A 26,878-nucleotide genomic window follows, 5' to 3' on the forward strand; every position below is an offset into this window, starting at 1 on the left:
CTCCTTTACAGTTTTTCACAATTGTTTAAACACATTTCCTGATATACTACCTCACTTTCTCAAAACTCTAAACAAAAATTACAAAACTCACACACAAAATGCAAAATCCTACACTTCTCTTGCAAAAGCACACTCTACCCTCAAAACAGTGTTAACTCTTCACTAAATGGTATTTCCTTCTCAAACACAAACACATACATCATTTGAGTAGACATTTCTAAGCACCCACTGAACACTGATGTGCAGAATGGAAGACACTATAGTATGAATGGAAAACACTATATGAATGTCTCAGTACAATCATGCATTTGTATGTTCAGTGTTACACCTTCAGCTGTTGGATGTAATATATCACCATATAGTATTCTTATGTATAGGCTACTCAAATAGAAAACAACACACAATTCTTTACTGTAACAACAAATAATATTTTACAGTATTTGGACTCAAAATGTGCAGTCCACTGGACATCACAGCAAGCTGTGGATGAAAACTTGACAGAAAATAGAAACCAAACCAAAGTATTAGGCTGCATCCTGCCTTTCATCCCTGGCTGGCCACAGAACCTCATCCACGTCGCAGGCGATGTTCTCCCTGGCCAAGCAGCGGGGGAACAATCTCCTACAACGCCGCATGAAGCCTTGACAGGCCTCAGCAGTGACATCGCCACATGTGTCCTCCGTGGCCTGCAGCAGTGGGATCCGTGTCTGAGGATTTCTCTCGTATACCTTCCATCTCCAGGCAGAGAAAAACTCCTCAATTGGGTTGAGGAAGGGAGAGTATGGAGGGAGATATAGGACATAAACCTCTGGATGGACCCTGAACCACTCACGGACCAGAGCAGCCAGGTGGAAACTGACATTGTCCCAGATAACAACAAACCTGACCACCTCTGTGACCTCCATCTGGTCTGGCTGGACAATGATGTTGTAGAGCTGCTCCAGGAATGCTAGAAGAAGTGCAGTGTTGTAGGGGCCAAGGGTGGCATGGTGATGGAGGACGCCGTGGTGATTGATGGCAGCACACATTGTTATGTTCCCTCCACGTTGGCCAGGGACCTCTGTGATGGCACGCTGGCCGATGATATTCTTCCATCGTCGCCTTCTTTTTACAAGGTTGAACCCCGCTTCATCAATGAATATGAATTCAATGGCAAATTGCTGATTGCATATTGCACAACAGCCTTTGGAGTTTAGAAATGTGATTGACTGTGTGTTCTGTGTGAACAGCAAGAGATGGAATTCAGGAAGAGTGTGCAGGATATTGGGAATTGTGTGTAGTGTTGTGAGAAATGTGTGGTATGGAATGGGAATTTGAGTCTAGAGCAGTAAATGTGCTTGGAGTTCAGCAGGATTGGTTCAGCCACCTGAAACATGAGTTTCAGGTTGTGAACATTGTGTCTGATGTTCCAATAAATGTGTTTAAACAATTGTGAAAAACTGTAACAAAGGCAGGAAAGTACGAGCGCGACCTTCTAACGACATCACTAACAAACATCTGGAACTTATTGCTCTGGACAACCAGCCTTTTACAGCTGTTACAGATGTTGGGTTTTACAGATCTGTGAACTACATTGAGCCTCACAACACAATTCCCAGTTGGCGTTTCCAGACATGGAAGTTATCATCTGTAATAACATAGATGGACTCCAGGTTTTTGAAATGATCACTTTCAATAAGTTACTGCAAGACTGTGTGAATCAGAGGAAGCCCACTAACTTGGAATTAATTACTGGTAATGAAGACTATTTGTGCTCTTTAAGATTAAAAATAAATACGGCTGACATGGTGAGAGCATCTCAATTCTACTATGTTAGATTTAATGTCAGTATCAAGTATCGCAGCAGAAGTTTAGTTGCATTTATCAGTCCTGGTGTCAACAGTCTGAAAAAAACTTCATTTAAAGTACCAGAATATCAGATGTCAGCAAATATTCAACATCCTGCATTCTTCATATTCAAACACACAAATTATGAAACAATATCTTTACCTCCTTCTATTTTTTTCATCTTCTTCCTTTCTTTCCTAATTTTCCTGTATTTGTAACGAACGACTCCAGAAACCAAGACCACCAGCATCAAACCCACCACCACTCCTACAATAACTCTGGTCCAGTCTGCAACAGAAAAACACAATAATTAACATGACAGTTTTTGTGTTTTTGATGTCAGTGATTTGAACCCGAGTCTCAACAGATCACAGCACACATGAACATTAAAAGTCTCCATCTATAGCAGGAAACTGATGCAGTTGTGTGACTCACGGTCAAAGACTGTTGCTCTGACGATCTACGTCACCGACAACTTATTGCTGCAGCAGACTGATGTCATGCAGATGTTCATACCATCAGTTCAACTTTTGACATGAACAGAACCAAACAGGCAGCACTCTTTCCTTTTAAATATTCAAATTAAACATGAGACATGACCAAAACTAAACTCTTTTCATTCTGGCTCTAACACTGTGTGACCACTTTTAATCATTTTACCTTCTGGTATGTGAAGAAAGGTGTATTTCACGTATGTTTCCTCTTCATCCCTGAGTTCACATTTGTATGTTCCTGTCTGGTCTGAAGTTAAATGCTTCAGAGTGAGACCTCCTGTCTCTGATACAGTCAACACGTACTGCTTCCACCTCTCTGTAGTTTTGTAGAGCCCTACATGTCCCGTCTGTGTCAGGATGATCTCTTTGTGGTTAAATGTCCAGGTGAGATACTTAATTGGATAATTGGCGGTTGAGCAGGAGATGAATTTTTCAGTGTTTGATCCACTTATAACAGCTGAAATTACAGTAAACATGACATGGAATGATGAAAAACCCAAAACGAAAGAAAACTAAACATCAGTTGTAAAGGACAAAAGCTTTCGTAGACGACATGAACATCTCATTAAGGTCTTTGTGGCACTAAGAGCCACCACATAAACATTTAAATTTAATTTCTACCTGGTTGAAGCAAAGTGGATCTCCTGCTGTTTGCTGGAGTGCTGACGGTGCAGATGTAGTCCAGGTCAGTATCTCCGTCTGAAAGTACCAGAGAGCTGCTGATGCTGTAAAGCTGCTGTTCAGTCTCCTGGACTGTTGGTGGGTTCTGCAGGTTCATGCTGGATGGAGGACTGGTGGTCCAGATGAGTCCAGGTTCAGGATAGATCCCCTCTGAACTGCAGGTGATTTTATTTTGTACCTGTTCTATGTTGACGTGCTGGACTGGAGCTGGAGGACAAATATGCAGTTGTTAATGTTGTTCATGTCACTGAAAGCCTGTTTACTTCACGCGCTTCAGTCTCGGTTGCAAACAGACTTTTCTGGTCATTCTTTCAAAGTTAAGGTCAAATGTATTTATATTAAAAACAACCAAAGTTTACCAAACTGCTTTTACAGTTAAAATAAAACAATATCCTGTAAATAATCCACATCAAACTACATCAGTTAAAGCGCAACTAAAGATGATATATAAAGAGAAGACGTCTAAAACTCAACGTGAATTTAATGCCAGCAAGTAGAAATTAGTTTTCAGCAGAGATTTAAATGCAACAGTTTGAGTTGTTCTAATTCACAAAAATGGAAATTGTTCCAGGAAATGGGACCATCTACCAAAGAGACTTGCTGGTCTCCAAAACTAAAATAGACTTAGGACGCTCTATTGTGGGCCAGAGCTGTCTCTCCTAAGGAGATCTGGACGAGAGCAGACCGTCGTGTCCAGCGGGAGATGCGTCGCTCCAGGACGCTCAAGGAGACGCTCAAGGAGACGCTCAAGGAGATGCTCAAGGAGACGCTCAAGGAGATGCTCAAGGAGACGCTCAAGGAGACGCTCAAGGAGACGCTCTTGTTGTCACTTACCTGGAGAGCGCTGGAGAACAGTGAAACAATTTTTTTTCTTCTTTTTGGGCATGGTACTACGTGAAGATCTGTACTTTCTGTTGTGGTTCGAGTAATTTTTCTGTTGATTAAGATTTGGGAGCATGATTGGAGGACTGGTGCATGTTTGACTTATATTTTGGACTGCTGGGACATTTGAGGGGGTTGCATTTGTCATTGGATGACTTTGTTTCCTTGTTGAGAGGGTTTCTTTTGTTGGTTCAGTGAAGATGAATGGAAAATTATCCTTTTATGTGAACTGCTTGAGTTGAAAATGTCTCTCTGAAGGCTGTTGTCAAATCTTTGCAGGTGTTTTTTTCCACCCAAAACTCTGATTCCGTGTAAACGAGAGGCCAGGACGCAACATAATGTTTGGGTTTTACCGTCTCAGCATCGTCCGGTAAACAGGCCTTAAATATCAAAAAGTAATTCCTGTACTGGAAACACTTGTAATTAAATAAAACCTTTTTATGCTGTCTCAAGGTATTTATTCAGATGTATAGATAATCCAGATTATTGTTAAAGTCTGGTGGAAACACTTTTTTTGCATTTGCACGTGTCCTGCATTACTGGATGTGATGGTCGGTCAAATTAAAGTAATCAAAATCTAGTTTCCAACCATTTTTGGCATTTATATGATGTATTTGTGCTGTAACACTACTTAATCACTATGCATTACTGCATTACATCAGGGCTTTACCTCTGAATAATCATTTGAATGATCCGCTGCCTTCTTGTTCTTCTGTTGACTGTTTTCACAACAGGGATGGTGGCCGTTACAATTATTTGTACAAAACTAAAGAGATTTTTGTTCATATTCTTCAATATATGTTCAATATTTGTTCAAAGTTGAGATCTTCTTTATCTTTTTTGGAAGAGAAGTCTTGCAGGATGAGATATGGAGAGTTACGGATGTGGAGAGAGAACTAGGAGAGTTACGCTCATAAAAATAAACACCAATGGAAACATCGACCCCTGCAGCAGTTTGAAAGAAGTGTAAATTCCCTCAGAAACTGTTGTGTGGGCGTTACGAGTTTAACAACCACTTTAGCAGTTATTTTCACGAAGCTCCCCACTGTCCCCCACCACTTCCAGGAAGCTCCCCACCGTCCCCCACCACCTCCAGGAAGCTCCCACTGTGTAAAAACGCAGTGCAGCCAGTAACTGGACCTCCGTGCCAAATTTGCACAGGGTTTCCCTCCGGATATGTGGAGACACAGATGTGATGAGGCGTTGTATCTCAGCCCGTGGAAGCCGGTACCTCATCTGGACAGCCCGGTCCGACAGCACGTCCAGGGGACTGAAGTGCTGACGCACCGATGTGTTCATATAAACCGTTCTGCTTCGCGCATGCGACGCGGTTGATTTGCAGTGAGAATATGCTGTATAGCAGCCATGGTATCTCACACGTGTGATAAATGATAGTCATGATGATCGTTTTATTTGTGCGTAATGCATAAAGCCTATACAGGAACACACTTGTTATTCCTTATTTTTCTTTTTTTTCCCTTTGCTGTCACCAATGAATGCTAAACAATATAAATCTAAAGTATAAAATAGATCAAAATTTGTGCGGTGTGTATTGTTTTAATATCTCATTGCTTGGTGTGATATTGATTTGCCTGACGCGGCTAGATCTGTGAGTCTTTGTTCATTAAGAAGGTTGTAAAGACTGGGTCAGCAGCATCTTTCATTTCCTTCTTAATGAAAGAGATTCTTAAAGGAGCTGTATGTAAGAGCAATAATAAAACAAATCATAAAATGACCCCGATATGTCAACAGACATTTAAAAATCATGTTCATTTCAAATACTTATGTCACTGTCAACAGCACTCAAGCCAGGATATTCCAGTTTAAAAAGAGGAGTTGCAGCCCTCAACTGATGTTTATGTTGTCATTTTTTGTTTTGGCCTGAAGCTCCACCCTCCACCTATCTCCCAATCACCAAGTCAGTATTGTTTCTGAAGCTCCACCCTCCACCTATCTCCCAATCACGAAGTCAGTATTGTTTCGGCATCCGGGTTGCCAGCTCGGCTCTAATTATGGCAGCCATGGCAGCCTACGTTCCTGCTGCATTCTGCAGCCTACCTGGCAACCTCTGGTCGGGGGGAGGAGGGGGAGGGTACACGCCGCTCAACAATATTTTGAAAGTGACTGCAGTACCAGTTTTGGACATTTCTTACAGACGGCTCCTTTAAGCTAAGAGCGACTCTGGGAAACGCGATTTTCTTTCACATGCTCATTAAGAAGGTTTAAAAGAAGTCTTTTGCTGTTAAGAGCTACTTAAGTGATCTGGGAAACCGGGCCAATATCTGTTCAATTCAATTCAATTAAATTTCATTTATATAGTGTCTAATACAACAGATGTTGTCTCTAGACGCTTTCCATAGACCAACCCTAACCCTAACCCTAACCCAGACTGGGGGAGTCGCGGACGTCAGCAGCACGCAACAGTCATGTGGCAGCAGCAGCGGGATGACCAGTGGGGAGGGGGGGGGGGGGTGGACGGGGGATGGGGTGTGCAGGCAGGCGGAAGCAGCAATGGGATGAATAGAGGGGGGGGGGCATAGGCCTATAGCAGCAAATCTACCGCGAAGCTATATTTGAGACTAACTATTATAGTCTTGTTCTATAGCTGCAACTATGACTACTGACTCTAACACACTAGAGTTTACACTACCTAGAGATTTACCAACACCAGCTAGAGGTTTACTAAACACTAACTATAGGCTTTACTAAACAGAAAGGTTTTAAGTTTAGTTTTAAAGGTGGAGGTGGTGTCAGCCTCCTTAACCCAGATTGGAAGTTGGTTCCATAGTAATGGTGCCTGATAGCAGAACGCCCGCCCTCCAAATCTACATTTAGATACTCTAGGAGCTACGAGTAAACCTGCACTCTGAGAACTGAGAGCTCTGCCAGGAACATAAGGCACTATCAAGATTTGTAAATACTGCGGAGCTAAGCCGTTTTGGGCTTTATATGCAAGTAATAAAATTTTAAATTGGATTCTGAATTTTACGGGTAACCAATGGAGCGACGCTAACACTGGAGAGACGTGGTCTCTCCTGCTAATTCCTGTCAGTACTCGTGCTGCTGCATTCTGGATCAGCTGGAGCCTATTCAGCAAATTACTTGGACATCCTGCTAACAACACATTACAGTAATCCAGTCTAGAAGATACAAACGCATGAACTAGTTTTTCTGCATCACTCTGCGAGAGGATTTTCCTAATTTTTGCAATATTACGGAGATGGAAAAAGGCTATTTTACAAACCTGATTAACATATGGTTTAAACGACAAATCCTGATCGAAAATAACACCAAGGTTTCTCACAGTTGCACTGGAAGCCATCGCAACACCATCTAATCCCTTCCTAAGATGCTCTGGACCAAGAATGATAACCTCTGTTTTATCTGAATTTAGAAGCAAGAAATTTCTGGACATCCAGTCCTTGGTGTCCCTAAGACATGCCTGAAGTTTAACTAACGGTTCTGTTTCATCCGGCTTCATAGACAAGTAGAGCTGCGTATCATCAGCATAACAATGAAAGTGTATGCCGTGATTCTGGATTTTACTTCCCAATGGCTGCATGTATAAACTGAACAAGATTGGCCCTAGCACTGAACCCTGCGGAACACCATAACAGACCCTTGACTGTTCTGAGGAAACCTCATGTACATGAACAAACTGGAACCTGTCAGATAGATATGATTTAAACCAACGTAGAGCTGTCCCTTTAATCCCAACAACATGCTGTAACGTGTGCAGTAAAATGCTGATCTACAGTGTCAAAAGCAGCACTGAGGTCCAGTAGAACCAGTATGGACACTAACCCCTTATCTGAGGTCCAGTAGAACCAGTATGGACACTAATCCCTTATCTGAGGTCCAGTAGAACCAGTATGGACACTAACCCCTTATCTGAGGTCCAGTAGAACCAGTATGGACACTAATTCCTTATCTGAGGTCCAGTAGAACCAGTATGGACACTAATTCCTTATCTGAGGTCCAGTAGAACCAGTATGGACACTAATCCCTTATCTGAGGTCCAGTAGAACCAGTATGGACACTAATCCCTTATCTGAGGTCCAGTAGAACCAGTATGGACACTAATCCCTTATCTGAGGTCCAGTAGAACCAGTATGGACACTAATCCCTTATCTGAGGCCATAAGGAGGTCATTCGTAACTCGAACCAGTGCTGTCTCTGTGCTATGATGCATTCTGAACCCTGACTGAAAGACTTCAAACAGATCATTTCTATACAAATAGTCACATAACTGGCTTGAAACTGCCTTTTCCAGAATTTTAGATACAAATGGAAGGTTGGAAATTGGTCTATAATTAGCTAAGGTGTCTGGGTCAAGAGAAGGTTTTTTAAGTAAAGGTTTAATTACTGCGACTTTGAAAACCTGTGGTACATATCCTAAACTTAGGGATAAGTTAATTTGGTCCAGTATTGTCGTACCAATAAGAGAAAAAATATGTTTGAATAGTCGAGTCGGGATGGGGTCTGACATACATGTGGTTGACTTAGCTCTATTAACGAGTGAAGTCAGCTCAGGGAGGTCTATAGGATCAAAACAGTCTAGAGATAAGTCAGAGCTTAGGGAAGTCGCTAAAGCTGAAGAAACGCCCACAACCGGCTGGTTGATTTCTTCTCTAATTCTCACGATTTTACTGTTGAAGAAGCTCATAAAGTCCTCACTACTGAGAGCTGCAGGAATGCACGGCTCAACAGAGTTGTGACTCTTTGTCAGCCTGGCTACAGTGCTGAACAGAAAACGTGGGTTACTTTTGTTATCCTCTATCAACGTTGAATAATAAGCTGTTCTTGCTTTGCGAATGGCTTTTTTATATACTATTAGAATATCTTTCCATTCACGATAAGAGTCTACAGACTTACAAGAGTACCACTTCCTTTCCATTTTACGCACGTTTTGTTTCAACATGCGGATATCTGAATTATACCAGGGAGTTAAGCTCCTGTGGCTAGAAACCCTCCTTTTCAAAGGAGCAACTTCATCTAAAGCTGAATGCAACAAATCAGCAGTGTTACTAACAAGAAAATCAACATCAACATCAGAGGTAGAACCCAGGTCACTGGCCTCTATTGCTTCAGTAGAGGCTTCACTATTTTCCACTGTCGCAAGATGAGCAATGGCCTCCTTAAATTTAGCAATAGCTTCATCAGACATCTGCTAAAATAATACCTCCTGCCCTGCACTTCAACATCAACAACATTCAATTCAAACGTTATTAGATAATGGTCGGATAAAAGGGAGTTTACAGGTGACACCAACAGACCATCAGTTTCAACACCGTAGGTGAGAACGAGATCGAGAGTATGATTAAAACAGTGCGTCGGCCCGTCCACTTTTTGTGAGATACCCATTGATTCTAGAAGAGAATTGAAAGCTAATTTAAGATTATCGCTTTCAACATCCATATGAATATTAAAATCACCCACTATGATGAATTTATCTGTACTGATCAATAATCCAGAAAGGAAATCTGAAAATTCAGACAGAAACTCTAGATAAGCGCCAGTCAGGGGGCCGGTACACTACCACTAACACAACTGGCTTCTCTGATTTCCAGCTCGGAAATTTCAGACTAAGCGTGAGGCTTTCAAATGTATTATAGTTGCACTTAGGTAAAATTTTTGTTTGGAGACCGGAGTTATAAATTGCTGCGACTTCTCCGCCTCGGCCTGTGTTTCTAGGAATGTGATGATTAAAGTAGCCGGGCGGAGTTGATTCATTCAAACTAACATACTCTTCCTCCTGTAACCATGTTTCTGTTAAGCAGAAAACATCACTCCTACTCTCTGTAATTATATCATTTACTAACAGAGACTTGGAGCTTAACGATCGTATATTTAGTAATCCGCATCTAATTTTTCGGTCTGTAATTGGTACCAAATGTGCGTTGGTTTTCATTTTTACAAGATTATTTTGGTTAACGCCTCTATAACACTGCACCTGGTGAACTAGTGGAGGGCGGGGAACTGCAACCACTTCTATTTTGCTAGGCACCTGGTTAGAGTTACCAATTACATCATGTAATCCTATAGTTTTAGAGTCGCCAAATACATAATGCAATCCTACAGTTTTGTTGGTAGGCGTTGGTCCTCGAGAAGCAGCAGAGAAGTGTGTTAAACTGCAGCTCTGCATCCTGGCCTGGATAAGTTCTATTCTGTTTATTACAAAAAACCAAGATGAACAACGGATTCAAACATCTGAATCTGCTGAGGTTTTTATTCTCCACATACCGGTCACATTCAGGTTGATGAAGTTCTCCTTATTTCCAGTGATGGTGCTGACGTCACACAGATATCTGCCCTGGTCCTGAACCTTCACTCCTCTCAGCAGCAGGGAAGCGTTTCCTCTGGAGATCTGGTCCTTAAACAGAGATGTTCTTCCCCTGAACCTCTGGTGCTGCTCTCCCAGTTGGTCTTGTTTGTGATAGTAGGAGTGAACCCGGGACTCTGGTGGAGTCTCTTGAATCCGGGACTCTGGTGGAGTCTTTTGAATCCAGTGGATGATAACGTCATCATGAGCTGTGAAACTGCAGGGTAAGATACAAGTCTTGCTGACCTGACAGGAGACCTGTGTATCTGCAGAAACATCAGAGGAAGACTCAGAAGAAGACATTAACAGGAAACTCCGCCACTTTGAGGAACATGAAGTTGTGTTATGTCTTCAGTAAATATCTGCATATAAAAAAGCTGAAAATGACCGGTCATAATTATGAACTTTAATGAGGTTTTATTTTACCTACATAAAATATTGTCATGCAGTTATAAACATAACAACTATTTGTCCAACTGATAAAATCAAATATTCTGTTTTTATTTCTACTTTTGTTTCCATCCATCCCTGAGATAAATCATTTATCCATCAGACAGTGAGAATATATTTCCAGTCTGAACAAACACGACTTCCATGTGAAACTTTTTCACTGTGACTTCAGAATATCCAGATGTGTAACAAGCCACACAGGAACAAATGTGATCCAGAACTTAAAACAGCATCATCACCGACATAGATGAAGAGATCAAAACATTCAAACGACCAGAGAACGTCCGAGTAAATCGTCCTGACTACCAAACATGAAATCAACATAAAATATCACTGATTTCTGTTAAGATCCTTCTCTTCAGGCCGGTGAGTTCAGACGTCTCTGGTGACTGAAGACACGTTTAAGAATATAGAAACAGAAAAACACATTTGTTATTCGATGGTTGGACCACTCCAGTTCTTATTAAATGTTTGTCCTAAAATAACTTTTAACAGCCTCCAGCTGATGTAAATTACTGCAGCAGAGTTGGGATGATCAGCAGAAAACTTCATATTTCTTCAACCATCTTCCCTTCGGTGGTTTCCTTTAAGTCATAAACATTTTCTCCTTCCATATAAAACCTTTAAGAGCCGAGCTCCTTCTGACTTTAAAGATTTAATCCTTCCACATTTTAATTATTAACACAACACTTTGCTCTCATAAGTTTTTTGAAGAGGAGTTTGACAGAAGTCTGGCAGTTAGAGTTAATTATTAATTCTGAAGGGAAATAACTACAATTGTATCTGTTAACGTAACTTTACTGTAATTGTTTATCTTGACAGTTATAATTATTATTATTATTACTTTGCATTTTCCATCCCATCTTTTTCCAATTTGGACTTGTCAATTAATAAATAAGCGATGAGCAGGATTCTTATTTTTCCAGTAAAGGTATAATGACTCTTTTTTCCGACCAAATGGAAACAAATCTACATTCAAACCTCGTGACAAACAAGCTCCATGTTGACGTCTTCACCGCCACCTTGTGGTGAAAACTAAACACTACATCAGTAAAACAACATGAAGGACTTCTGATCAAACCCTAACTAACATCTAACCCTTTTTTTGGTAATTTGTATTGTTGATTTTTATGCTCATGTTTTTGCTAAATTGTTTAAAATAACCAACCAACATCGTCGTATATGTAGGTTATTTTGGACTTTGATTCAGGTTCAGAGAAGCTTCTTCCTCCTGCTGTCGACGGTTGAAGAATCGCGTCACTAAAGTTTCAACTTACTTGCACCGTAGACACATTTATGGATTTAACTGATGTTTTCCCGTATTTTATATTCAAACTGACAATTGTTTGATATTAGACGTTTTTATATGTTAGTCCTTTAAAAAATATCAGTTAACTGCTTACTCAGCATCATTAGAGAAAACCGAGGAGCACAGAAACAGACCATAGAGCATAAAACTGATGATTCTGTTCATGTTCTTCATCTCTCTGCTTCAGTTGGACGGTTCATTCAGGACAAAAGTATTTCTGATTATTTCCTGCTTGATCAGTAAGTTCCCACTCCTGACAGACAGATTTTGTCTCCATCTTTATAGTTGTGGACTTTGAGCGGTGGGTGTGTCCGTTGCAGTGGTGTACAGTAACGAAGTACAAGTACTTCGTTACTGTACTTAAGTAAGATTTTTGAGAATTTGTACTTTTGTTGATACTTTTATTTTTCTGTACTTTTACTTTTACTTTGTTACATTTTCAAGGAAAAAATCGTACTTTTAATCCGCTATATTTAAAATTGGACACGTCGTTACTCGCTACAAATTAAAGTCTTACATTAAATGAAAATGTAGGCTATTGCCGTGAGAAAAGCACACCGGGGCTGTGCTCATAGAGTAGCCTATAAGGGGCTGCGCTCCAAGTTGGGAGGAGTTCTGCTGCGTGGCTACTTTTAAGACAAAACCAGTGCTTAAAATGGAGGAGGAATCGACACACGCTCTCAGAAGAAAAGCAAACTCAGCAAAGAATAGATTCCGACCTGGACATGGATTCCTCTTCAGGACAAGTCATTGCCACTAGTGCAATGACTTTTATCACTGATTGTGAAGAAGGTGCGCCTGCAAACGTGTGTGCGCCTGCAAACAAGGAACTGTCTGCGTTCAGCAACTCGCCTTCAAACCTCACCGCACGTTAAGGTATGTCTTATGTGCCTGTGTAATTCATAAATATTGTCCATACAACTACCGTATTTTTTTTTAAATGTACCGCAATGCGACCATTGTATTATCGTAAAGGCTGAATTATGGTTCCGTGTTACACCGATGCAGAGCCTACGGCGTAGGGTCCGCGCCGACGCGCACACTACGCCGTACCCTACGGCGTAGGGCTGCGCGGATTTAATGCAGATCCATAAAGCCTGAATTATGGTTCTGCATCAAATCGACGCCAAAACTACTTGGACAAAAGATGATGCTACAATCAAACTGGGTGAGCACATGGACATAATGCATTTTTACTTGTGTGATAGTGATTCGTAGTTTACAACGTTAGTTCAGGGGGCATACACTTGAGAGGTTAATACACTGCATTGTAGTATGTGGATGTATACAGTGTTATACAAGACACGTATATACTGAAGTGGCAATCAGCTGACCAATTTGGGAGGGGTATTTAAGCTCCCCTAATTGTCTGATTTTCTTCTGCATATGCCTTCCTGGTTGTTATGACTGTCTAATTGTGCTGAGCAGGGAGAAATAATGCATCAGAGTTTGACCAGCAATATAAAATGTATCTACCTTTTGTATTCTCCATTATTAGGGCCCGAGCACTTACAGTGCGAAGGCCCTATTGTATCTGTAGGAATTTTTAAATTGCATACTACAGGCTGGGGGGGTACCGTTAATAATATATGGGGTCTACCTGTCAGCGGGGCCAATGGGCTACAGCAGCAGTGATGAGCAAAGGGAGAAATTAAAATGGGGTAATGGAGACAAACGTTAAAGGGGTCAGAATAATATCACCATTATTTAGAGTTGTAAGCAAATTCTTGGAATAAAGCCCCTTTTGACAGCATATATTACTTCCGGCGCCGGAGTGGATGGCGGCCGCGGTGATTTGGTGCGTGTTACTTTGTCTCTTTTTATTTAATAACACAGTTTTCTGCTACGACTCCCGGCGCTCTTTCACCAGAGCTGATGAACATCAGAAGAACAACTCCAGCGGATTTATTTCCCACTTTTCTCCTACCATCAGTGGAATTATTGGACATTCTAGTCAAAGGTGCGCTCACCTTTGTTCACGCGGTGAAGCGCAGGAGGAGAGGTAAACGGGCAGGCGCGCTCGTGCGTCTCCGCCGGCGCGGACGCGGCACACCTTTACCTGGCATATTTCTCTCAAATGTGCGATCACTTTGCAATAAAATGGATGAACTTCAACTACTAGTGGGGAAGAACAGAGACCTCTCCTCATCCTCCGTTCTCTGCTTCACGGAGACGTGGCTGTGTGGTCTCATCCCGGACTCTGCGCTGCAGCTGGCAGTCTTCCAGCTCTTCAGAGCCGACAGAGACGCGCAGCTCTCCGAAAAAAAGAAAGGGGGTGGAATTTGCTTTTTCATCAACAACGGCTGGTGCAAGGATGTGACAGTGATCCAGCAACACTGTTCTCCCGATCTGGACATTTTTATTATAAACTGCAAACCCTTCTACTCTCCCCGTGAGTTCAGCTCATTCATCCTGGTCGGCGTTTACATCACGCCGCAGGCCCACGTGTAGGACGCTCAGCGCGTGCTTGCCGACCAGATACTGAACGTGGAGCGGACTAACCCGGACTCCTTAGTCACTGTCCTCGGTGACTTTAACAAAGGTAACCTCAGCCACGAACTCCCTAAATACAGACAGCTAATTAAATGCCCTACCAGAGAGGGAAAAATCTTGGATCACTGTTACTCTACAGTGAGCAGAGCCTATCATGCCGTCCCCCGAGCTGCACTGGGACACTCAGACCACCTCATGGTCCACCTGATTCCAGCATATAAGCAGAAATTAAAGCTCTGCAAACCTGCTGTGAGGACTTCAAAGCAGTGGACCAGGAAAGCTACGGAGGATCTTCAGGCATGTTTGGACTATACTGACTGGGATGTTTTCAGGACTTCTTCCAGCAGCCTGGACGAGCTCACAGAGGCTGTTACATCTTACATCAGCTTCTGTGAGGACAGTTGTATTCCAACACGAACCAGGGTTGTTTATAACAATGACAAACCCTGGTTTTCTTCTAAGCTCAGAAGGTTGCGGCTGCAGAAGGAAGAAGCGTTCAGGAGTGGCGACAAGGACAGGCTCAAAAAGGCAAAGTACACGTTCAGCAAGGAGGTGAGAGCAGCTAAACGTCTGTACTCTGAGAAACTACGCCAACAGTTCTCAGATAATGATACCAGCTCAGTCTGGAAAGGACTGAGACAGATAACAAACTACAAACCCAGAGCCCCCCCTCCATCAACGACCGACGCCTAGCCAACAACCTGAATGAGTTCTACTGTCGCTTTGAAAGACAAAGGGACAGTCCTGATACCATCCCCCCAGACTACATTCACATTCCCCAGTCCCATTCCTCCAACAGCCCCCCCCCCTCCCCAGCAGGGGCTGGAGCCTCTCCACCATTTCACATCCCAGAGGCCCCATCCTCCACCCCCCACACCACTGCGACGCCCCTCTCTATCCTGGTGAGGGACGTTAATAAAATATTCAAAAAATAAAACTCCCGCAAAGCAGCAGGACTGGACTCTGTCTCCCCATCCACCCTGAAGCACTGTGCCGATCAGCTGTCTCCGGTGTTCACGGACATCTTTAACACCTCACTGAAGACATGCCATGTGCCAGCCTGCTTCAAAGCCTCCACCATCATACCTGTCCCCAAAAAACCAAGGACCACAAGACTTAACGACTACAGACCCGTCGCCCTGACCTCTGTGGTCATGAAGTCTTTTGAGCGCCTTGTGCTGCCACACCTCAAAAACATCACCGACCCACTACTGGATCCACTGCAGTTCGCCTACAGAGCCAACAGGTCTGTAGACGATGCTGTAAACATGGCCCTGCACTTCATCCTCCAGCACCTGGACTCCACAGGAACCTACACCAGGATCCTGTTCGTGGACTTCAGCTCTGCTTTCAACACCATCATCCCATCTCTGCTCCAGGACCAGCTCTCCCAGCTGAACGTGCCTGACTCCACCTGCAGGTGGATCACTGACTTCCTGTCTGACAGCAAGCAGTGGGTGAAGCTGGGGAAACATGTCTCTGACCCTCGGACCATCAGCACCGGATCCCCTCAAGGCTGCGCTCTCTCTCCTCTACTCTTCTCCCTGTACACCAACAGCTGCACCTACACCAACAGCTGCACCTCCACCAACAGCTGCACCTACACCAACAGCTGCACCTACACCAACAGCTGCACCTCCAGTCATCAGTCTGTCAAGCTCCTGAAGTTTGCAGACGACACCACCCTCATTGGACTAATCTCTGATGGTGATGAGTCCGCCTACCGGTGGAGGTGGACCAGCTGGTGACCTGGTGGTGATGAGTCCTCCTACAGGTGGGAGGTGGACCAGCTGGTGACCTGGTGGTGATGAGTCCGCCTACAGGTGGAGGTGGACCAGCTGGTGACCTGGTGGTGATGAGTCCGCCTACAGGTGGGAGGTCGACCAGCTGGTGACCTGGTGTGGTCAGAACAATCTAGAGCTCAACGCTCTAAAGACAGTGGAGATGATAGTGGACTACAGGAGGAACGCAGCCCCACCTGCCCGCCTCACCCTGTGTGACTCCCCAGCAGACACGGTGGAGTCCCACCGCTTCCTGGGGACCATCATATCCCAGGACCTCAAGTGGGAGCTGAACATCACCTCCCTCATCTTCCTGGGGACCATCATAACCCAGGACCTCAAGTGGGAGCTGAACATCACCTCCCTCACCAAAAAAGCCCAGCAGAGGATGTACTTCCTGCGGCAGCTGAAGAAATTCAACCTGCCAAAGACAATGATGGTGCAGTTTTACACGGCCATCATTGAGTCTATCCTCACCTCCTCCATCACCATCTGGTACGCTGCTGCCACTGTGAAGGACAGAAGCAGGCTGCAGCGTATCATCCGCTCTGCAGAGAAGGTGATTGGCTGCAATCTCCCATCTCTCCAGGACCTGAAGCCTCCAGGACCTGCAGCCCCCAGGACCCTGAAGGTGCAGGAAAGATTGCAGCAGATCCCTCTCACCCCGGACACAAACTGTTCCAGACTCTTCCCTCTGGCAGGAGGCTGCGGTCCATCAGGACCAAAACCTCACGCCACAAGAACAGTTTTTTCCCGTCTGCAGCCTTCCTCATCAACAAGGCCCCGGTCCCCCCCCCCCCCCCTCCCCCCCGACTACCACGGACTGCCCCCCCATCCCACTCTACGTTACATTAACGTAAATATTCCAATCCTGTAACTTTTGCACAGACTCATATCCGGCACTTTACCAACCTCATTGTACATTTCTGTCTATACCTTCTACCTATCCTAAGTTCCTAAGTCACTTTTGTACAGACTCACCCGGCACTTTAAAACCTCATTTTGTACATTTCCGGTCTACATTTTATTTCACTGTTTATACTTTTTATTATTGTTTATACATGTCATTTTATTTTATCTCTTATATATTTGTTTTTTATATTTGTATTGTGTTGCACCATTCCCCATAACAATTTCCTCGTGTGAAAACTTGGCAATAAACCCTTTTCTGATTCTGATTCTGATGACAATGTTGGGACTTAATTTCTTTGCAATCCTTTTGAAAAGAATTTTGTACTTTGTACTTTTTACTTTTTACTTTTGTACTTAAGCAGAGGCTGAGGATTCAGAGGTTGATTCATTCATTACCCAAGCTGAAGTCACTGAGGTAGTTCGGAAGCTCCTCAGTGGCAAGGCACCGGGGGTGGATGAGATCCGCCCTGAGTACCTCAAGTTTCTGGATGTTGCGGGGCTGTCGTGGCTGACACGCCTCTGCAGCATCGCGTGGCAGTCGGGGACAGTGCCTCTGGACTGGCAGACCGGGGTGGTGGTCCCTCTCTTCAAAAAGGGGGGCCGGAGGGTGTGTTCCAACTACCGGGGAATCACACTCCTCAGCCTCCCGGGGAAAGTCTATTCCAGGGTGGTGGAGATGAGAATTCGGCCGATAGTCGAACCTCGGATTCAAGAGGAACAATGCGGTTTTCGTCCCGGTCGTGGAACCAGCTCTACACCCTCCGCAGGGTGCTCGAGGGCGCATGGGAGTTTGCCCAACCAGTCCACATGTGTTTTGTGGACTTGGAGAAGGCTTTCGACCGTGTCCCTCGTGGCATCCTGTGGGGGGTGCTGAGTGAGTATGGAGTCGGAGGCCCTCTACTAAGGGCTGTCCGGTCTCTGTATGATCGAAGCAGGAGTCTGGTTCGCATTGCCGGCAGTAAGTCAGACCTGTTCCCGGTGCGTGTTGGACTCCGGCAGGGCTGCCCTTTGTCACCGGTTCTGTTCATTATTTTTATGGACAGAATTTCTAGGCGCAGCCAAGTGCCGGAGGGGGTACGGTTCGGGAGCCACCTGATTTCATCTCTGCTTTTTGCAGATGATGTGGTCTTGTTGGCTCCCTCGAGCCAGGACCTTCAGCATGTGCTGGGGCGGTTTGCAGCCGAGTGTGAAGCAGCTGGGATGAGAATCAGCACCTCTAAGTCTGAGGCCATGGTTCTCGTCCGGAAAAAGGTGGCTTGCACCCTCCAGGTCGGGGGAGAGTTCCTGCCTCAGGTGGAGGAGTTTAAGTATCTTGGGGTCTTGTTCACGAGTGAGGGGAGAACGGAGCGCGAGATCGACAGGCGGATCGGTGCGGCGGCCGCAGTAATGCGGTCATTGTATCGGTCCGTCGTGGTGAAGAGGGAGCTGGAGTCGAAAGGCGAAGCTCTCGATTTACCGGTCAATCTACGCCCCTACCCTCACCTATGGTCATGAACTCTGGGTCATGACCGAAAGAACGGGATCCCGGATACAAGCGGCCGAAATGAGTTTCCTCCGCAGGGTGGCTGGACGCTCCTTAGAGATGAGTTTCCTCCGCAGGGTGGCGGGGCGCTCCCTTAGAGATAGGGTGAGGAGCTCTGTCACCCGGGAGGAGCTCGGAGTCGAGCCGCTACTCCTCCACATCGAGAGGAGCCAACTGAGGTGGCTCGGGCACCTGTAAAGGATGCCCCCTGGACGCCTCCCTCGTGAGGTGTTCCGGGCATGTCCCACCGGGAGGAGGCCCCGAGGAAGACCCAGGACACGCTGGAGTGACTACGTCACTCGGCTGGCCTGGGAACGCCTTGGACTCCCCCCGGAAGAGCTGGAGGAAGTGTCCGGGGAGAGGGAAGTCTGGGGATCCCTGCTCCGACTGCTGCCCCCGCGACCCGGACTCGGATAATGCGGTGGACAATGGATGGATGGACTTTTGTACTTAAGTATATTTTACACCATGTATTTTTGGTACTTTATTATATTTAATTTGAGGTACTTTTATACTTTTACTTAAGTAATGTTCTTAATGGGTACTTTTTACTTTTACTTAAGTAATTTTCAAGCAGAAAATCTGTACTTTTACTTAAGTACAATCTTTTTGTACTTTTTCCACCTCTGGTCCGTTGCCATGGCGACTCATCAGATTGAGCCTCACCTGAGATGTGCTGTTGTCGCCGTGAGAGACTCCAGAGGTAATTAAACTGGGGGAGGGTCATGATCAGCCGGACAGTTAACTAGTGTTCTAATTGATTGGCGTCGGTCACTTCAGTTCACGCATCCGAAAAACCGAGAGATCAGTTGGACTGTTTTATTTTTTTTTATTTATTTATTGGCTTTGTCTCGAACACAACAAAACCCAATCAAATTAAAAGCATACATATATTTAAAAAAAAGCAAAACAATTTAACAGTCTCATTCAAAAATAAAACACACAGCAAAACAATGTGTTCGAGAGGGAACAGGAGGAAGCAGAACGCTTATTTAGTCCTGTCCCTTCTTCACAATATCATATCATATATAACCTATAACAAATTAAATACAATTAAAAGAAAAGAAAAGAAAAGAAAGAGAAGAAAAGAGAAGAAAATAAAAGAAAGGAAAAAGACAAAATAACAAAAAAATAAATACAACACAAAAAACCAATACGCAATATCAGTAATTATAATCATAATTGAACCGGTCTCCTACAATATCCTAAATTCAAGAGTCCAATATCCCAGTCACCTCTACAATAATCCACGAACAGCCTTGAATGCCGGCAGTTATATTTGTATCGTATATAATCCATCCACAATGAACAAAATAATAATCAAAGAAATAGATATGTAAAGTAAATTACTTTCTTTAGAATTTCATTTTTATACTTGTCAAGAATTGCTTTCTTGTATGTGTTTTTAAACTGTATAAAGTTAGTGCTATGTTTGATTTCATCATCCAGACCATTCCACAAAGTTCCCCCACAGACTGATCTGCACATGGTTTTAAGAGTAGTGCGTACACATGGTTGTTTAAAGGGTAAAGGTAAAGGGTAATTGCAAAGTGCGTGGAAGCACTGGAAATGGTGACGGCGGAGTTTCGGTGTGCGGTTCTGCGAACTACATGTTCATGCCAAAAAAATCAGTCTCTTTCAGATCCCCTTTCTTGCCGTCGTCAATGAAGCCGAGCCTTCTTACCAGTTTGAGCTGGCCGAGCTACAGACCTGTGATGCTGTGAAAGACGAATTCAATGCCTATATCACTTTTCTAATAAGGGTAATAATAATAATAAAATCTATTTTAGCCTACTCTACTGGGATAAAATCCATCTCCACAACCATACTAGTATTGTTGAAATGTATTGTGCTGTGTAGGTGCTGCATTACTTTAGTTTGGTTTCTAAGCCTGCTTACTTTGTGGTTTTCAGAGGGAAGTTGATGAGAGAGAGCCTGCAGTGGTGTCTACTGGGCGAGCCTACAACACTGGATAATAAATTAAAGAACACAATAACTTTGGGAGAGACTGCTCATATGAGTGATTTAATTCTGCTCTTATCAAAAGATTGTGCACGGCACAACAGAAACTTTTTTCTGTGAACCCAGAGAGGGTTGTTTTGTTTGGTTACTATTGATTCCATAAATAGGCCTACTGTTATATATTTTCTGTGAAAAATATTTCCTTACTTTTTCTGTGAAGAACCCAGAGAGGGTTATTTGATTTTTATTTATTTCATAAATAGTGTTATTATACATTTCCTGACATTTTTTTTTTGTGAAGAACCCAGAGAGGGTCTCAGAAATGGTTATTAATGTGTGGTTTTATTATGGAAACAATAAATGTTTAATGTAGGCACCCCTGCGATCATCACACTTTTCTTGTTACAAGCTGACCCCGGCCCCCCATCAGAGGTGGGAAAAGTTATGTGGCCCTCACTGGAAAAAGGTTGAGGACCCCTGCTCTATACAGTTAGTTATTTCCTCTACCAACTCAATTAATGCCATGGAAGTTGATCTGCCTGACCTAAACCCATACTGACTGTCCATTAATATATTGTTTTTTTCAATGAAGTTATCCAGTCAGTAACAAAAAGTTTTTCGATTATTTTTGAGAACTGAGAAAGCAAGGATACAGGTCTATAGTTGGTGAAAAGGTGTTTCAGATTCAGATTCAGATTACGTTTATTTGCCATTTGTGTAACACACATAGGAAATTGTCACGTTGGTAACAGTGTGCCTACTCAGTATTCTTTTCACATTTAAATAAATAAATAAAACACAGACACAAACACCATAGTGAGGAATAAACAAAAATAAAGTGCAGGCATATACATAAATTATAGTCCAGTTATGATTACTATTATGATTACTATTATTGTTTGTCACCATCTTTATACAACGGAATTACTTTAGCCACTTTCATTTTTTCTGGAAATGTTCCTGTTTTGAATGATAAATTACATAAGTGAATTAGCGGTTTCACAATTCCATGTATTATTTTCTTTACAAGAAACATATCAATATCATTCCAATCTTTTGATGTTTTACTTGTACACTTCCCAGTATGATTGAGTTTGGATTTCTCTCCACCCATTTTTCCTCAACAAATTTCTTCCCGGAGTTATTTATTTCTTTGGCCAGTTCAGGACCCACATTAACAAAGAAATTGTTAAATCTATCAACCACTTCATTCCTATTAGTAATTGTTATGTCTTTGTCCGTAAACCATTCAGGGTAGTCTGGTTTTTTTTTTTTTTCTAATAATATTTAATATAGTCCATGTACTTTTGATGTTATTTTTATTATTCTCTAATAATTTATTATAATAATCCTTCTTACATACCCTCATAATATTAGTTAATTTGTTTTTGTATTTCTTATATTTAACCTCCACCTCTTTCGTTCTATGTTTTATAAAATGCCTATATTGTCATGGTTGGTTTGCTTAGAACCCAAGTGCAGGAGACAGAGGGAGGCTGGAGGCAGGAGTTCTCAAAACAAAAAGGATTTAATCCACAAAAAGGCAAAACAAGGCGCTGCAGAGCAGGATGAACAAAAAACCAGGATCATAAAAAGGGTACGAGGAGACATGGAGGAAGACACAGTACGGACCGACAGGGAACCAAGGAATGACAAGACAAGATATACTGAGGGGATAATGAGACAAGACGAGACACAGGTGCGGACACAATCAGGGCAGATGGGACACAGGCGGGGCAAGACAGAAACTGAAGGCAAACTGGAGGCTGGGGGAATGTCAACCTTGACAGACCCCCCCCTCAAGGGACAGATCCCAGATGTCCCATTCGGCCTACCACCCAGGGCGGGCGGAGGGGGCCTGGAGGAGGGCCCAGGCCAACACACGGCCAACGTTCCGGGGGCCATCCTGGGGACTGTGCAGACCTGCGAGACAGCTCCGGGGGTCGCCCACGAAGCCGGGCAGACCGGCGAGAACGCTCGGGGGGACGTCCACGAGGCCGACCAGACCGGCGAGAACGCTCCGGGGGCCGCCCACGAGGCCTAGGCCTGGGTCTTGGCGCGGGTCTCGGCGTGGGGCTTGGCGCGGGTCTCGGCGTGGGGCTTGGCGGTCTTGGCGTGGGGCTCGGCGTGGGTCTTGGCGATCTTGGCGTGGGGCTCGGCGTGGGTCTTGGCGTGGGGCTTGGCGGTCTTGGCGTGGGGCTTGGCGTGGGTCTTGGCGTGGGTCTTGGCGGTCTTGGCGGTCTTGGCGTGGGGCTTGGCGTGGGGCTAGGCGGTCTTGGCGTGGGGCTTGGCGGTCTTGGCGTGGGGCTTGGCGGTCTTGGCGTGGGGCTTGGCGGTCTTGGCGTGGGGCTTGGTGTGGGGCTTGGCGTGACGGGAACGTGACATGGCTCTGGAACGTGACATGGCTCAGGAACGTGACATGGCTCAGGAACGTGACATGGCTCAGGAACGTGACATGGCTCAGGAACGGGACACGGCTCAGGAACGGGACACGGCTCAGGAACGGGACACGGCTCAGGAACGGGACACGGCTCAGGAACGGGACACGGCTCAGGAACGTGACATGGCTGCGGGGGTGCCCGGGTCCGAGGCGCTGGCTGCGGGGGAGCCCGGGTCCGAGGCGCCGGCTGCGGGGGTACCCGGGTCCTGGGCGCCGGCTGCGGGGGTACCCGGGTCCGTGGCGCCAGCATACTCCTGTCGCCGTTGCCTCTGCAGGCTCCTGGGCCCACCCAGAGCCAGGCGTGTTCCCCAAAAGGGGTCACAATACTCCTCCTCGGCCCAGCGCACGTCTTTACCCGCTTCACGGCAGAGGAAGTTCAAAAGGGTGAGGTAATCTCCCGCTGGGTCCACCTGGTCGGTCCGTTCTGTCATGGTTAGGTTGTTTTAGGACCCAAGTGCAGGAGACAGAGGTAGGCTGGAGACAGGAGTTCTCAAAACAAAAAGGATTTAATCCACAAAAAGGCAAAACAAGGCGCTGCAGAGCAGGATGAACAAAAAACCAGGATCATAAAAAGGGTACGAGGAGACATGGAGGAAGACACAGTACGGACCGACAGAGCACAAAGGAATGACAAGACAAGATATACTGAGGGGATAACGAGACATGACGAGACACAGGTGCAGACACAATCAGGGCAGATGGGACACAGGCGGGGCAAGACAGAAACTGAAGGCAAACTGGAGGCTGGGGGAATGTCAACCTTGACAGGATCTCTGTTCAGGGTCAGGGTTAGGGGGCCATGCAGAACCTGGATCTCTGTTCAGGGTCAGGGTCAGGGGGCCATGCAGAACCTGGATCTCTGTTCAGGGTCAGGGTTAGGGGGCCATGCAGAACCTGGATCTCTGTTCAGGGTCAGGGTCAGGGGGCCATGCAGAACCTGGATCTCTGTTCAGGGTCAGGGTTAGGGGGCCATGCAGAACCTGGATCTCTGTTCAGGGTCAGGGTTAGGGGGCCATGCAGAACCTGGATCTCTGTTCAGGGTCAGGGTTAGGGGGCCATGCAGAACCTGGATCTCTGTTCAGGGTCAGGGGGCCATGCAGAACCTGGATCTCTGTTCAGGGTCAGGGTTAGGGGGCCATGCAGAACCTGGATCTCTGTTCAGGGTCAGGGGGGCATGCAGAACCTGGATCTCTGTTCAGGGTCAGGGGGCCATGCAGAACCTGGATCTCTGTTCAGGGTCAGGGGGCCATGCAGAACCTGGACCTCTGTTCAGGGTTAGGGGCCATGCAGAACCTGGACCTCTGTTCAGGGTCAGGGGCCATGCAGAACCTGGATCTCTGTTCAGGGTTAGGGGGGCATGCAGAACCTGGATCTCTGTTCAGGGTCAGGGGGCCATGCAGAACCTGGATCTCTGTTCAGGGTCAGGGTTAGGGGGCCATGCAGAACCTGGATCTCTGTTCAGGGTCAGGGTTAGGGGGCCATGCAGAACCTGGATCTCTGTTCAGGGTTAGGGGGGCATGCAGAACCTGGATCTCTGTTCAGGGTCAGGGTTAGGGGGTCATGCAGAACCTGGATCTCTGTTCAGGGTTAGGGGGGCATGCAGAACCTGGATCTCTGTTCAGGGTCAGGGGGCCATGCAGAACCTGGATCTCTGTTCAGGGTTAGGGGGCCATGCAGAACCTGGATCTCTGTTCAGGGTCAGGGGGCCATGCAGAACCTGGATCTCTGTTCAGGGTCAGGGGGCCATGCAGAACCTGGATCTTTGTTCAGGGTCAGGGGGCCATGCAGAACCTGGATGTCTGTTCAGGGTCAGGGGGCCATGCAGAACCTGGATCTCTGTTCAGGGTTAGGGTTAGGGGACCATGCAGAACCTGGATCTCTGCTCAGGGTTAGGGTTAGGTGGCCATGCAGAACCTGGATCTCTGTTCAGGGTTAGGGGGCCATGCAGAACCTGGATCTCTGTTCAGGGTCAGGGGGCCATGCAGAACCTGGATCTCTGTTCAGGGTCAGGGGGCCATGCAGAACCTGGATCTCTGTTCAGGGTCAGGGGGCCATGCAGAACCTGGATCTCTGTTCAGGGTTAGGGTTAGGGGACCATGCAGAACCTGGATCTCTGTTCAGGGTTAGGGTTAGGTGGCCATGCAGAACCTGGACCTCTGTTCAGGGTCAGGGTTAGGGGGCCATGCAGAACCTGGATCTCTGTTCAGGGTCAGGGTTAGGGGGCCATGCAGAACCTGGATCTCTGTTCAAATATCTTGTTTCTTAAGTTTATACTTTGTACATACATTACTGAATGACATTAGGTGTGATTTTTCATACATTGTACAGACAGCAGTAAGGCCATTTAATGTCCACTGGCTGAATCTGCATCATGTGAGGCAGGAAGGACGTCGGGATCTGGCCGTCTAAGAACTTTAACTTGTTCCTGAATCTGCATCATGTGAGGCAGGAAGGACGTCGGGATCTGGCCGTCTAAGAACTTTAACTTGTTCCTGAATCTGCATCATGTGAGGCAGGAAGGAAGTCGGGATCTGGCCGTCTAAGAACTTTAACTTGTTCCTGAATCTGCATCATGTGAGGCAGGAAGGACATCGGGATCTGGCCGTCTAAGAACTTTAACTTGTTCCTGAATCTGCATCATGTGAGGCAGGAAGGATGTCGGGATCTGGCCGTCTAAGAACTTTAACTTGTTCCTGAATCTGCATCATGTGAGGCAGGAAGGACGTCGGGATCTGGCCGTCTAAGAAGTTTAACTTGTTCCTGAATCTGCATCATGTGAGGCAGGAAGGACGTCGGGATCTGGCTGTCTAAGAACTTTAACTTGTTCCTGAATCTGCATCATGTGAGGCAGGAAGGACGTCGGGATCTGGCCGTCTAAGAACTTTAACTTGTTCCTGAATCTGCATCATGTGAGGCAGGAAGGACGTCGGGATCTGGCCGTCTAAGAATTTTAACTTGTTCCTGAATCTGCATCATGTGAGGCAGGAAGGACGTCGGGACCTGGCCATTAAAGAACTTTAACTTGTTCCTGAATCTGCATCATGTGAGGCAGGAAGGACGTCGGGATCTGGCCCAATAGTATACGGCTGCAGACCCGGAGGCTGCAGATCTGAGCAGCAGATCTGAACCGCAGTTCTAGACATCACAGAGCCCCCTACTGGATTACTTTATAACTGCAACTAGTAGAACTGCACTGCAACTAAATCAGCGTTCCACCTTAAAGGAGCCGTCTGTAAGAAATGGCCAAAACTGGTACTGCAGTCACTTTCCAAACCTGGATCTCTGTTCAGGGTCAGGGTCAGGGGGCCATGCAGAACCTGGATCTCTGTTCAGGGTCAGGGTTAGGGGGCCATGCAGAACCTGGATCTCTGTTCAGGGTCAGGGTTAGGGGGCCATGCAGAACCTGGATCTCTGTTCAGGGTCAGGGTTAGGGGGCCATGCAGAACCTGGATCTCTGTTCAGGGTCAGGGGGCCATGCAGAACCTGGATCTCTGTTCAGGGTCAGGGTTAGGGGGCCATGCAGAACCTGGATCTCTGTTCAGGGTCAGGGGGGCATGCAGAACCTGGATCTCTGTTCAGGGTCAGGGGGCCATGCAGAACCTGGATCTCTGTTCAGGGTCAGGGGGCCATGCAGAACCTGGACCTCTGTTCAGGGTTAGGGGCCATGCAGAACCTGGACCTCTGTTCAGGGTCAGGGGCCATGCAGAACCTGGATCTCTGTTCAGGGTTAGGGGGGCATGCAGAACCTGGATCTCTGTTCAGGGTCAGGGGGCCATGCAGAACCTGGATCTCTGTTCAGGGTC

The sequence above is a fragment of the Cololabis saira genome, chromosome 8, assembly GCF_033807715.1.
Source record: "Cololabis saira isolate AMF1-May2022 chromosome 8, fColSai1.1, whole genome shotgun sequence".
Taxonomy (NCBI): domain Eukaryota; kingdom Metazoa; phylum Chordata; class Actinopteri; order Beloniformes; family Belonidae; genus Cololabis; species Cololabis saira.